Source organism: Dromiciops gliroides, chromosome 1 (assembly GCF_019393635.1).
Source record: "Dromiciops gliroides isolate mDroGli1 chromosome 1, mDroGli1.pri, whole genome shotgun sequence".
NCBI classification, from domain to species: Eukaryota; Metazoa; Chordata; class Mammalia; order Microbiotheria; family Microbiotheriidae; genus Dromiciops; species Dromiciops gliroides.
Window position 1 is genome coordinate 51,067,308 of NC_057861.1, and position 13,895 is coordinate 51,081,202.

Here is a 13,895-nt window from a genome sequence, read left to right on the forward strand (position 1 = left end):
ACTCTAATTGCCATGAAAAAAAATTTGAGATGAAAAACACCAGCTCTGGAAGGGGTCTTTAGTGAACCTAACACCTCATTTTGAAGAGGAAAAATCCTGAGACATAATATTCAGTTGGTCAAGGTCACATAAATAAGGCCATACAGGAATTATAATTTTCCTACTTCTGCCTCAATGTCCTCTCTGTAACATTTTGCTGCCTCTTTATACCTAAGTGTTATTCTGAATTCTGAACTTCTAACATTCAAAATATGCAACATTTGAGGCTAATTCCACAGGCAGCAAGTACTTGGTGGCAGGCAGCCTCAGGTTTTTCCTTCTCAGCCCTGATCCTAACTGTCGGGGGCAAAGATGGTGATGGCATGTTTTCAAATCGGTGGATGATATAAAGTGAGAAAGGCCAATCTTCATCACAGAACCTGGGCCCAAAAGAAGTTTGGTGGAGCAGGAGTATGAAGCAAATCTAACAGGATGATTATAAAGTAGGTTTAAAAGATTAACTACACAAGTACAAAAATGAGGTAGACTTGTATGGATGGTGATTCAAAACAAAAAATACCCAAGGACAAGGACTCTCAAAGGACTATAAAATGTTGGATGTTATGTTACTGCAAATTAAAGAAAACATAAATAAGAATTTTGTTTAAATATTTTCTTTGCCCAGACATACAAAATGCGGTAAGTATAAGATTAACAAAGTACACAAAACTTGCCCATTACACATATATAGACTATTCTCAAAACATGGCAGACCTTGAACCTTGCAGAGGAAAGACAGGGGAATAAGCATTTCTATAGCACCTACTATGTGCCAGGCACTGTGCTACGTACTTTACAATTATTATCTTGAGTCTCCTAACCCTGTGATGTAAGTGCTATTATTATCCCCACTTTACAGTTGAAAATATTAAGGCAAACAGCACTTGAATGACTTGCCCAGGGTTAAACAGCTAGTTAAGTGTCTGAGGCTGGATCTGAACTCAGGTCTTCCCGAATCCAGGTCTAGTGTTCAATGGTCAGCCCAGCTAGTAGAGAGACAACAGGACTAAGAGTGAAATTGTGAGGATCAACTAAATTAATAAATGTATAACACTTTGCAAAGCTGGTTATAAACTGCCAAAGAAAGAACTCAACAAAACCAGCGGGGTGCATCAAAGGAAAACAGCACCATGTATTGGTCCCCTCAGCCCTCTGAAAGCATCACAAGAGTCCTCCAGGCAGGTGTCAATTCCTCACAGCAAGCACTACAAAGTTTGAGAACCCTGGCCTTGGGGGTGCATTTCCATCACTTCTGCTCTTCTGAGTATCACCAGTGCTGGGAGAGAGGCAGGGGAGGAGAGACAGGTGGCTTGACAACCAGGCAGATCACTTGGCCCATGGAAGGCCCAGGAGGAGCTGCTGGGGCCTTTATCTCAGAGACTTGGTGAGAATCAAATCAACCAACACTGTAATTAACAAGTGCTAACTATGTCCCAGACACCATGCCAGACAATATGGACATAAAGACAAGCAAACAATCTCAGCCCCCAAGGAGCTCACAGACTAGGGGAAACAAGCACACACAAAAATATATGCCAAATAAATAAAAGTTCATTTTTTTGGTCTGGGAAGCCTTAAAAGTCTATCAAATGGGGGGCAGCTAGGTGGCGCAGTGGATAGAGCACTGGCCCTGGAGTCAGGAGTACCTGAGTTCAAATCCAGCCTCAAGACACTTAACATTTACTAGCTGTGCAAGTCACTTAACCCCAATTGCCTCACATTTAAATAAATAAATAAATAAAATTTTTTGAAAAGAAAAAAACAATACCTAATGTCAGGTTCCCTATTTCTTTAAAAAAGAAAAAGTCTATCAAATGTCTGCTACTATTCTAATTTAGAAAATCTTTAGAGTTTAAAACATTTGTATCCTAACAGTTCTTTTTCTTAGTGGTGCAGTATTCGGAATGAGGAGAACTATCTGTCCTCTGCCCAGGTTAGACTCCCATCCACAGAACTGTTCTGGGTGTCTCCTTTAGAAAGGAAATTGACAAATTGGAATAGACACCGAAGAGAGTGACCAGGATGTTGAAATTATATCCATCAAAAACATTGATATTGGGCAGCTAGGTGGCACAGTGGATAAGGCACCGGCCTTGGATTCAGGAGTACCTGAGTTCAAATCTGGCCTCAGACACTTGACACTTACTAGCTGTGTGACCCTGGGCAAGTCACTTAACCCCAATTGCCTCACCAAAACCAAAAAAACATTGATATTAAATGTTATTTACGTTAGGGATGAGGAAACTTAAAGGGGCATTCAAGTGATGCCTTCAAATATCTGAATAGCAGTCAAATAAAAAAGGGGTTAGATTTATTTTGCTTGGCTCCACAAGGCAGAACTAAAGAAACTTGGTTTAACATAAATAAAATTTCCCTAATAATTAGAGTTGTCTGAAAATGCCTAGAGTAAGGAGTGAGATCTATTCTTGGAGATAGGTGATTCCTTTTTGGAGAGCTTAGATCTTGGATAGAGGCTGGCCTACCCTCTGAAGTCTCTTCCAATTCACAGAGCAAAAAATAGATTCTATTCTCAAATAAACACACACATTTCCCCCCTATACAAGACGTTAAGCTGTAAGTAGTTGATATGTGTCCATATTCAAGATTTTGGTGTATTTTGAACAACTGCCTGAAGGGGCTGGGCTTCCTCTTGCTTTCAAAGAATTCCAAGGAAACCCCAGTTTCTTGGGGGGGTGGGGGTGGGGGCACCAGCGGAGGAGAGTGGTGGCCTCTGCTTAAGTTTAAAGGCATGCAATTCCCGCACAATACTTCTTTAAACTTTTTCTTTGAAATCAGTCCCCAATTTAGGACTTGTGTCTCTTGCTAGTGATTTGCAGAATGATGTCTGAAGCAAAAAGCAGTCTTTGAAGTGACAAATTAAGTCAGAGGAGCTTCAGGGCATATTCAGGGAAGGGATTGCAGCACAACATGGGAAGCAGGTTAACTTCAAGGGTCATAAACAGTCTTGAATGGAATTGTTTGAGCTAAAGCTGGCTGAGTGACAGAATGTCTCTCTTCAATTTTCCCCCCTTATAATCACTGTGATTTGCTTTTTTGAAGCCAAAAAGTTGCTCAAGCCAAACAATTCATTCTGGGAGCAACAGTTACCTTGACTCATGCATGCAACACTCACAAGCAGACTGTCACACAGTCTGTCCCAACCCATAATAGAATATAATTTAAAAAGACAAAAAGCCCTTTCTGTCTATGCCAGTTAAACTAGCTCTTGACTCTTCAAAGCCATGCCTTTGGCTTTCACTGACTGGGTAATTAACAGAACAACTGACATAACAAGGTGACAGAGAGGTGATCTTGGCTCATACAAATGCCACTTCTGCCGCCCAGGATACTCCAGTGTAATTTGGAATCACACACTTTAATGTGTCACTAGTTAAATTACATTGTTATATGAAATCTCCCTTCTTTGCTCCCTTTTTCATTCAGCCCGAAGACGATCAGACATCAGTGAAAGAAAAGCTGCTGAAAGCTTGTGTTTAGATTTTGAGTTTTTGACTAAAAGGCAGTGAGAGGTACCTATTTCTCTGTTAATCAGTTCCACTTATCCATACACTAACTTAGAAACTGTTTTGATTTTTGTTTTCCTTCATTTCAAATACGCTGGTTTTTCTGGAATCCTTAATTTAGCATAGTGGAAAGAACACTGGACAAACCCTTCAGGTCTGAGCTCTCCTTCACAGCTTCAGACAGCCATCTGTGGAATCTAGCCTCAACTATCAGTAAAATGGGGGAAGGGAGGTTGAACACAACCTACCTCACAAGATTGCTCTGAAGAAAGCACTCTGCAAACCTTATACAGGGAGGCTGCATGGGTATTAGAAAAGGCAACAGATTTTAAATGAGGAGAAGCCTAGGTTAGAATTCTGCATTAGCCTGGAGGCTGAGGCCAAGTCATTTAACCACTTTGAGCCTTGGTTTCCTCATTCTAAAATGGGGGCTATACTACCTACCTATAAAACCTCATAGTGTTATATTAAGTAAGATAATGCATGGAAATCTTAATCGTGTTACACAAATGACAACCATCATTATTAATACAATGTAAATGTGAGCTGCTTATTATCGGTTCAGGTTAATGTACTTTCACACATATTATGACTTGGGAACAAGACTCTGATTGGCCAGTTATCCACTGTTCCACCTTGGGCAAGTCATCTCACTTATCTAAAACTGCCACCTAATCTGTAGAATGGGGGCAATACCTGCCACAATCTATATTCCTAAACGTGTAATGTGCTGCGTGAGTTAGTAACCCTCGCAGGAATCATTCCTTATTGCCCCTCTTGGTACAAATGAAGGTACTGAAGCCTCAAAGGTCCCAAAGCTAAACAGGGCTAGAGTCTGGACAAGAGCCCAAATTAGTCACCTCCCACCTAGAGCCCATGAGGGGGCCGAGGCAGGCTTTATCTCCATTTGATCAATGATGAACCTGGAGCAACTTCCTAAGTGCTAGTATTAGGACAGGGCTTTAAGGTTCACAGAGCCCTTTACAGATGTTATCTTACTTGATCTGTACCCAGGTTGGCAGACTGTTGCTGCTGTTATTCCTAATCTTCAGATGAGGAAACAGAGGCAGACAGGCCTAGGGTCACAGAGATCAGAAGGCTCTGAGGTCCCATTTGAACTCAGCTCTTCTTGACTTAAAAATCCAACAACACTCTACACAGCACCTCACTATCCAAGCCTGGCTTGTCCAAGATCCCAGAACCAAGGAGTCCACTATTTCTTCCTCCTATGGCCAGAAGGTCAAATCTTGCTGTGGGTGGGTTTTGGTTTTTTACATTTCTAAAATACAACCAAATTTTACTTTAAAATGTAAAAACCATTCTTAGCTCATGGGCCATGCAAAAACAAGCAGTGAGCCTATAATTTGCAGCTGATGCTAGCTTTTGCACAAACAGAAATTCTGAGCTCTGGACACTGTTAGGGACTTTCAGTGAACACAGGTGGATAAGCCTCAACTGAAAAACCTGTGTTTTAAAAGAACAAGTTTTTGCTAACAAGTTTCAGGAGGGGGTAGGGCAGCCCAATCTTTCTCTTCTTTTCGAGGTGTGAAGCATCAGGGGCTCAAAAAGCCAGATGTTCTTGGCTTTTCAGGGCTGACTCATCTATAAAGTAATTCCAAAACTAATGAGGGTCAATTCAGACCCCACAAAGGTAACTCACATCTGAGGAGAGTAAGATTTGTAATTGCAGCTGATCTTTCAAAACTCTTTTGCCAAAAAGACATAAAACCAAGAGTTTTACTCTGAGTTAGGAGGTGCCCAACTCCAAGCACTTCTACAAAAAGCACATCTAGCTGGATAATAAGGGTGTTTTCCCCTCTCTCCAATTTTTTTCCCTAACCAACTATACAACAAAGTCCTCAAATAATAATATGCAGATTTATTTTGAAATACACTGTTGTTGGATCAAATCATGTGACTCCCTTGCTCAGAAACCTTTATTAGCCCTTGTTTCCTAGTGAGTAGAAATCCAAACTGAAGACCTCCACCATCTGGCCCCAGCCTACTTTTACAGCTCTTCTTCCTGCCACTTCACTTCAGCTCCCCTCACTTCCAGGCAGAATATACCATCAGACAACTGCAGCTGCAAGGGACCTCACCTGTCCTTCCTTATAACCTCCAGAGGAGGGATGCTCCCCCCCGCCCCCCATGCAGCTGGTTAAAGGGCTAGGATTTAAGAAGACCCTGAAGGACCATGAAGATTTTTCTGTCATTTGATACATACCAAGTTTTTCTTTTGTTAACTGATGCACTGCCGGAAGCCCTCCAGGAGACCTGATCTCACTACCTGCTATCCCCAAACTGTCCTTGGTTTTCTCTATGCTGATGCTGCTCTCTGCCTCGAAAGCATACCTGGAGGCTCACTACAGCCCAGGAAGTACCCCCAACCTTTCAGCTTTTCCCTCCCAATGGTGGAGGCGTCCTCCAGAACCTCATTCAAGGAGACTCCCAGACCAGCCACATTCTAGTTATCTCTGGGCTCTCACTTAGGGCTTTCTCTACCATGTCCCTCAAGCCACATGACCTTCGTGTTCTTTCCCCATAAGACTGTAAACTCCTTGAGAGCAGGGGTTATCTCTTTTTCTACTTATATTTGCATTCTCAAATACAAATGCGTGATGCCTGACACTTGACTCTAACTGCTGTCTTTTCCCAACCAGCTGGCTCCTGTCCATGAATTGGCCAGCTTAGACGCCACTTTCTTCCCAGCATCACTCATAGACTGAAATAATCTGCCTCTCCTTTGAACTGCCCCCCCAAACTGTATTTCTCTTACTGCACTGTCACATTCCACCTTGTGTTATAGTTGTTAGTACATGTCTAATAATTATTAAATAATATAATTATTAAATCTATAATCTTCCTTAATAATCTATAAGCACTGTGAAGGCAGGAACTAGGTCACAGTCATGCCTTAGCATTTAAGATGAGGGTTATCTTATACTGCTCTTGACCATATAATCAGGAAAATCAGGCTCAAAATGTGAGTTTCATGACTTGCAACAAGTTAATGGCACAGGAAGCACTAGAGTCTTCTGAAATCTAGCTCTCCACACTCTCTTTCCCTCATACTAGGAGACTTCTACATACACATGGATACGCCCTCAAGCACCCACCCCTCACAGCTCCTCAAGTTATTCATGGCTTATGCCTGCCCTCTACTCAGCCATAATGCTCACACCCCAATCTTGCCATCACTCACAAATGCACTATGTGTGTGGTCATGAACTTTGAAATTCCCTTATCAGATCACAAGCTACTGTCATTCCACCTTTCCCTTACAACCAAACTCTGTTCCTCATAAACCAGTGACTTCCAAGGCTTCAACCCATCAAGTCCTTCCCAGGCCAAGACCCCTGTACTAGGTACACCAGTATCCCTTCCCCATTTTGAACCTTTGGTGAACCAAGTCACCTCTACACTACTATACTACAGTAGTATATGTATTAGAACAAAGGCAGCAGATGGGAGTTCTCCAGGCCTTAAGTCTGGCAAGACAAGATGGACAAGAAAGGGGCAAAAGATTCAAGAAGTAATCAAATTATGCTAAGTTAGTCCACTACAAATCGGTGTTGCACAGTCTGGACTGGACCCTCACTGCTGAAAGGTAATCCTTTAACACCTCCCCAGTCATCTCTTCCCACTCACCACAGTGGCTCTTCCAAACCTTTCATGGCTTCCCCTACCCCCCACCTCAAAGCCAAGAACTTTGCCTCACATTCCAATGAAAAAAATGGAGGCCATTCACTGAACGTTCCCTCTTCTTCCCTCCTCATCTCTCAACTCCCAGATGCTTTTTGCTACTATCTCCTCCGTCATTTGAAAAGACAGCTCTTCTCTCTTACATGAACAAGTGGTCCCATTCCATCCTTTCTTCTCCGCAGACTACATCCTCCATCATCCCTACCTTCTCACTTATTTTCAGTATCTCCTCTTCTACTGGCTACTTCCCTACCACCTATAAACATGTCCATGTCTCCCCCTTCTCAAAAAACCCTGATCCATCCATCCCCACTATCATCCCTTATCTCCCCCCCCCCCTTTGTGGTTAAACTCCTGGAAAAAAACCATCTACAATGCTTGTCTCTATTTCCTTTCCTCTCATTTAAAAAAAAATTCTTTATGGTCTGAATTCCAATCTCATCATTCAACTGAAATGGCTCTCTTCAAAGTTACCAATAATTTCTTAATTGCCCAATCTAATGGCCATTTTTCAATCTTCATTCTTCTTGAGCTCTTGTCTGCCATTATCAATCACCCACTTCTCCCTGAATAGTCTTCTCTCTAGGTTTTCAGGACAATACTCTATCCTAGCTCTTCTCCTACCTGGTGGCCCACTCTTCGGTCTCCTTTGTTGGATCTTCATGCAGGTCATATCCACTTACCATGGTTGTCCTTCAGAACTCTGTCCTGGGTTCTCTTTTCTTCTCCCTGTATTTTTCCTTGGTGATCTCATCAGTTTCCATGGTTTCAATTATCATCTGGATGCTGATGATTTTCAGATCCAGTTATCCAGCCTAATCTCTGTGTTGGCTTTTAGACTTGGATCTCTAACTGCCTATTAGACATCTCAAAGTAGATATTCCACAGACATCTTAAACTCAACTTGTCCAAAACTGAACTCATTATCTTTCCCTCCAAATCTTACCCCCTTCCAAACTTCCCTATTAATGTTAAGTATACCACCATCCTCCAAGTCACCTAGGCTTGAAACCTAGAGGTCATCTTTAACTCCTTATTCTTTCCCAGACCCCATCTCCCATTTGTTGCCAAGGTATGTGGATTTTAGCTTTGTATCATTTCTCAAAAACCCTCACTTCTCTCCTCTCATTCTGCTATCACCCTGGTGGCAGGCCCTCATCTCCTCAAGTCCAAATTACTGCAACACACTGCTAGCTGTTCTCCCTGCCACAAGTCTCTCCCTACTCTAATGTATCCTTCACTATAGTCCACTAAGCCATCACTGATATTTTCCTAAAGAGCACAGCACCCATGGCTCCCTATTACCTCCAGATTCAAAGAGAAAATCCTCTGTTTGGCATTCAGAGCCCTTCACAATATCCTTCTCTCGGGGCAGCTAGGTGGCGCAGTGGATAAAGCACCGGTCCTGGATTCAGGAGTACCTGAGTTCAAATCCGACCTCAGACACTTAACACTTACTAGCTGTGTGACCCTGGGCAAGTCGCTTAACCCCAATTGCCTCACTAAAAAAACAAAAAACAAAAAAAAAAAATCCTTCTCTCCCTGGCCCAACCTTTCCAGTCTTTGTCCATCTTAAACCTCTCCACCTACTCTGCAATCCAGCAACAGATGTTTCCTTGCTATTCCTCACAGAAGACACTTTGTCTTCCATTTCTGTCTTCTGTTCAGGAGTCCTCCCCTCCTCTTCTCCACCTCCTGGCTCCCTTCAAGTCTCAGCTCAAATCCTCTCTTCTAAGGAGAAGTCTTTCCTGATCTTCCTCAGTGCTAGTGCCTTCTCTGTAGTGATCATCTCCAATTTATGTTCTCTATAGCTTGTTTGTGCACATTTGTTATGCTATTTCCCCATTAGACTGTGAGCTCCTTGAGAGCAGGGACTTTCTTTTGCCTTTTTATCCCCAGCATTTAGCACAGTCCCTAGCACACAGCAGGAGCTTAATAAATGCTTAAGGACTATTGACTATTCAGGTGTCTTTCCATGACAACACAAAGCTACATAACCATGTAGCACCACAGAAATATGAATTAAAATGACAACTTCAATGCAGTGCTATTAACTTGAGAGGTCCATTACACATTTATTGAACTGAACTGAATGTCTAGGAGGAAGAACACTACCTTCACTAATGCTTGACCCTTTAATAATAAGACTAAGAATAATAAAAATAATAAATATAGTAGTAGTTAGCAATTACACATTTCCTACAATGTTCTAGGCACTATACTAAACACTTTACAAATATTATCTCAAGTTTTCTTTAAAACAACCCTGAGGCAGAAGCTATTATTATTATTCCCACTTTACAAATGAGGAAACTGAGGCAGGCAGAGGTCAAGGGACTTGACTAAGATCATTTAACTAGTAAATGTATGAGGATGGGTTTGAATTTAGGTCTTCTTAACTCCAGGCCCAGCTTTCTAACCCATGTACCACCTAGTTGCTAATCAGTAATGGCAGCTAGTTTTATATATTGCTTTAAGGTTCACAAAATGCTTTAATAAATATTCTCTCATTTTATCCTAATAATAACCCTGTTATTATCCCCATGTGAGAGATGGGAAAACTGACACCAAAGTTGTGACTTGTCCAGATATAGCATGTCCATTATATTTAGTGGATAATCATGTTATTTTCATAAATTAAGATACTTAAAATTTTCCCTGTCATCATTTAAATGTCCATTGTTATTCTGTAACATGAAAATAAATCTTCAAATTAAAATATCAACAAGCACTTATTAAGTGTTTAGTACGTGCCAGGCACTGTGCTTCCCCTCCAGAGGCTCATGTACTGGTTAAGAGTACCTGTCTTCTACAATGAGCACAGGCAATATAATTTTTACGGTGCTAAGAAAAAAAATTGGCTTGCTTAGTATTACTTTAAATGCCGTATCTTATGTTACCCTGGCCTGAAAGGCCACAGCAGTGAGCAAACTCTAAATCACGTTTGGCCTATGAAGAGATACTTTACTGACACACGAAAATAGAAAAGTGAGCAGTTTTTTGTTTTGTTTTTTAATGCTAAAAGTATTAGAAAAGGAGACTTTGGTTATGACACAATGTTTCCACATTTCAAGTTCTTTTTCCTTAAGAAGACAACATTTTGTTTTTATCATTAAGATCTCATCAGCCCCTAAACTTCTGTAATTCCATGAGTTTATAGCATGGGCTCGAGGATAGAGAAGGGAAATTCTAAGTCATGTCTCTGGACATTTTTTCTAGCTGTTTCTCTGGAATACTCTCCCTCCTCAATTTTGCCTACTACTTTCCTGGGCTTCCTTTAAAGCCCAAGAACAGGAAGCCTCCTTCTATAGGAAGACTTTCCTAACTCACTCCTCTTTTTATTCTAGTGCCTTCCCTCTGTTAATTATCTCCTATTTATCTTGTCGATAGCTTGATTTGTATGTATTTTGTTTGCATGTAGCCTCCCCCATTAGACTGTGAGTTCCTTGAGGGCAGGGACTGTTTGCCTCTTTTTGGATCCTCAGTGCTTAGCACAATAGCCTACACACAGCAAGAGCTTAATAAATTTTCATTGACTGACATCACAAGAAGAGGTTAAAAGAAATGGTGATGTGCAACCTAGAAAAAACATGCCTTGAGAAAAACGATAGCTACCTTCAAATTTCAGAAGAGCTGTCATGAAAAAGAAGGGAGTCCTGTCCTATGTGGCTCAGAAGGGAGAATTTGGACAGATGTTTGGTACAAAATATAGTCAGGTGCATTGTAAGTCAATAAAGAACTTTCTAGAGACACAGTTATGCAATGGTTAAATAGGCTGCTTCATGGGATGGTCAATTTCCTTTTTTTCCCAAACATTCAATTTAACTTTCTTTTTTGTTCCAAATTCTCTCCCTTTCATCCCCACTCCCCACCCTTTACTGAGAAAGCAAGAAAAAAAAGAAAAAAGCCCATTACAAACATATATAGTTCAACAAAACAAATATCAACACTGGCCATGTCCCCAAAAATGTCCTTATCTGCACTGAGTCCATCAGTCTCTCTAGCTGGAGGTGGGCAACATCTTTCATTATGCATCCTTTGGAACTGAGGGGTCCTTATGCTGATGAGAATCCCTAATTCTTTCAAAGTTGTCTGTCTTTACAATATTGTTGTTAGTATAGAAATTGTTTTCCTAGTTCTGCTTACCTCACTCTACAAGTCTTCCCAGGTTTCTCTGAAACTGTCCCTTTCATCATTTCTTACAGTACAATAATATTACTTTTATTTGCCAAAATTTATTCAGCCATTCCCAAAATAATGGACATAAAGGGTGGGCACAATTTAATTGCTTTTGAGGCATAGCTCCAAACTGCTTTCCAGAATGTCTGGACCAATCTGTTTTCCTATAGGTTCTCCATCTGATGGATGTAAGGTAGTACCTCGGAGCTGCATTAATGGGCATTTCTCTGTTTATTAGTATGTAATTTGAGCATTTTTTTTCAAATTACTATTGCTAGCTTGGATTTTTTTCCTCTGAAAACTGACATTTGACCATCTATCAATTGGAGAATGGCTCTAGTTTCCTATATATATCAGAAATGAGACCTTTATCAGAGAAACTTGCTACAAAGATCCCCTCCACACACACCATTTACTTGCTTTTATTCTCATTTTAGCTACACTGGTTTTGTTTGTGTAAAAAATTTTAATTTCATGTAATCCAATTCTGAGATGGCTCACTGCCTATCCTTGAAGGTCTTCAAGCAAAGGCTGAATGAGCCCTATTGAGAACGCTAGAGAAGAGCTCTGTGCACTGGGGAGGGGCTCAGACCAGATAGTCTCAAGTTCTCTCAACTCTTGAGATGCTGATTGTGATACCAGTGTTCAAACAAATGCCAAACTCACAAAGCTTAGGGAAGGAGAGAATTGTTATTACTGAAGAAGCAGCTATCAGAAAGAGCATCAAGAAGTTATGCTTCTTTCCCAGTGCTGGTCAGAACTAGAGAATTCCACTAAAACAATGAGGTGAGGGGCAGCTGGGTAGAGCACCGGCCCTGGAGTCAGGAGGACCTGAGTTCAAATCCGACCTCAGACACTTGACACTTACTAGCTGTGTGACCCTGGGCAAGTCACTTAACCCTCATCGCCCCGCAAAAAAACAAAACCAAAAAAAACCCAATGAGGTGGGTAATAAAACATCCCACATTGTATGTGGAAGGGTGGGAAAGGGAGTATGGTATAGGGGTATATGCAAAAAGGCCCCAACTAGAAGATTTAAACTCTAGTCTGAACCCTGCTTCTTTGTGCACCTAAACAGGGCATTTCACCTTCTTGAGCCCTAGTTTCTTCATCTGTAAAAATGAAGCTGGTGGGGGCGGCTAGGTGGCACAATGGATAAAGCACCGGCCCTGGAGTCAGGAGTACCTGAGTTCAAATCCGGCCTCAGACACTTAACACTTACTAGCTGTGTGACCCTGGGCAAGTCACTTAACCCCCATTGCCCCACAAAAAACAAAAACAAAAACAAAATGAAGCTGGTGAGCTAAGATAGCTACCTCGGGTCTCTTCTACCTCTGAAATGCTGTGCTAAAGCCCCCTTTTTGGTTCAATATTGGTATAAAACACAAAGCAGCCGCCTTTTGGAAATACACTATTTTATTCATCCTCAAGCAGGATCCCAATGATATTTTAAAACACTTTCTGGGGGCTCTTCAATGATATAAATGACACTGTTAAAATGCATTAAAGTATTATTTATACAATCACAGAAGTAACCAAAACTCCTTCAGTCTTATACATTTCACTGCCTGGTGGGCCTCTGTGGTCTATGAGTTCTTTCAATGCAGGTGTTTAAACAAGCTGCCATGCCACTAAGGCACAGTTCAAGGCCTGTCCTCTGTAACATCCCACCCACAAAACAGCACTAGGCTAATGAGTTTGCACTGATGGCACTGGGTACTCTGCTATGACTTCTACCTTCAGCTTGCCCCTTGCTTTCTGTTTGTCTTTCTATTGGTACCACTGTCTAGATAATTATTCATCGCTGGTCATTTGCTAAGCTTTGCACTCCTAGATCTGCTGTTAACATTCTTTGTAAACTAAGGTCACAGGTGATTAATGCACTGGGAGGCTACAGTGAAGAGCCCTGTCTGCACTTGGGGCTAAAAGTCACAACTCACGCACTTTAATTCACTGCGGATTGTGGGGTATCATTTCACTTTTCTGGGCCTGATTCCTCATTTATAAACAAGGAATGATAATGGGAGCAAACATGTCTATTGTGCTGAAGGTTTATAACTGAGATTTAAATACATGATCTCATGTAATCTTGGGACAGCCACAGGGTACAGTGGGTAGAGCTCTGGGTCTGGGGTCAGAAAGACATGGGTTCAAATCTGGCCTCAGATACTAAGTAGTTGTGTGACCCTAGGCAAGACACTGCACTTCTGTTTGCCTCATTTTCCTCAAGTATGAAATGGAAGTAATAACATCCTACCCTCAAAGGGTTGTTCTAAGGATTAAATGAGATAATATTTATAAAATGCCTAGCATAGTACCTGGTGCTATATAAATGCCTGATCCCTTCCTTCATCTTCCCTATCTTCACAACTACCCCAAGAAATAGGTGCCACAGGTATTATTCTCATTTGTAAAATGAGAAAACTGAAACACAGAGAGGTTATCTGCCCA

At 41.3% G+C, this 13,895-nt stretch overlaps 1 protein-coding gene across 1 annotated transcript in view; it reads right to left on the minus strand.

The window, feature by feature from the left end:
* The window catches only part of ELL (elongation factor for RNA polymerase II), a 150,220-nt gene that overhangs the window by 60,892 nt on the left and 75,433 nt on the right, over positions 1-13,895 (minus strand). The window lies entirely within an intron of this gene.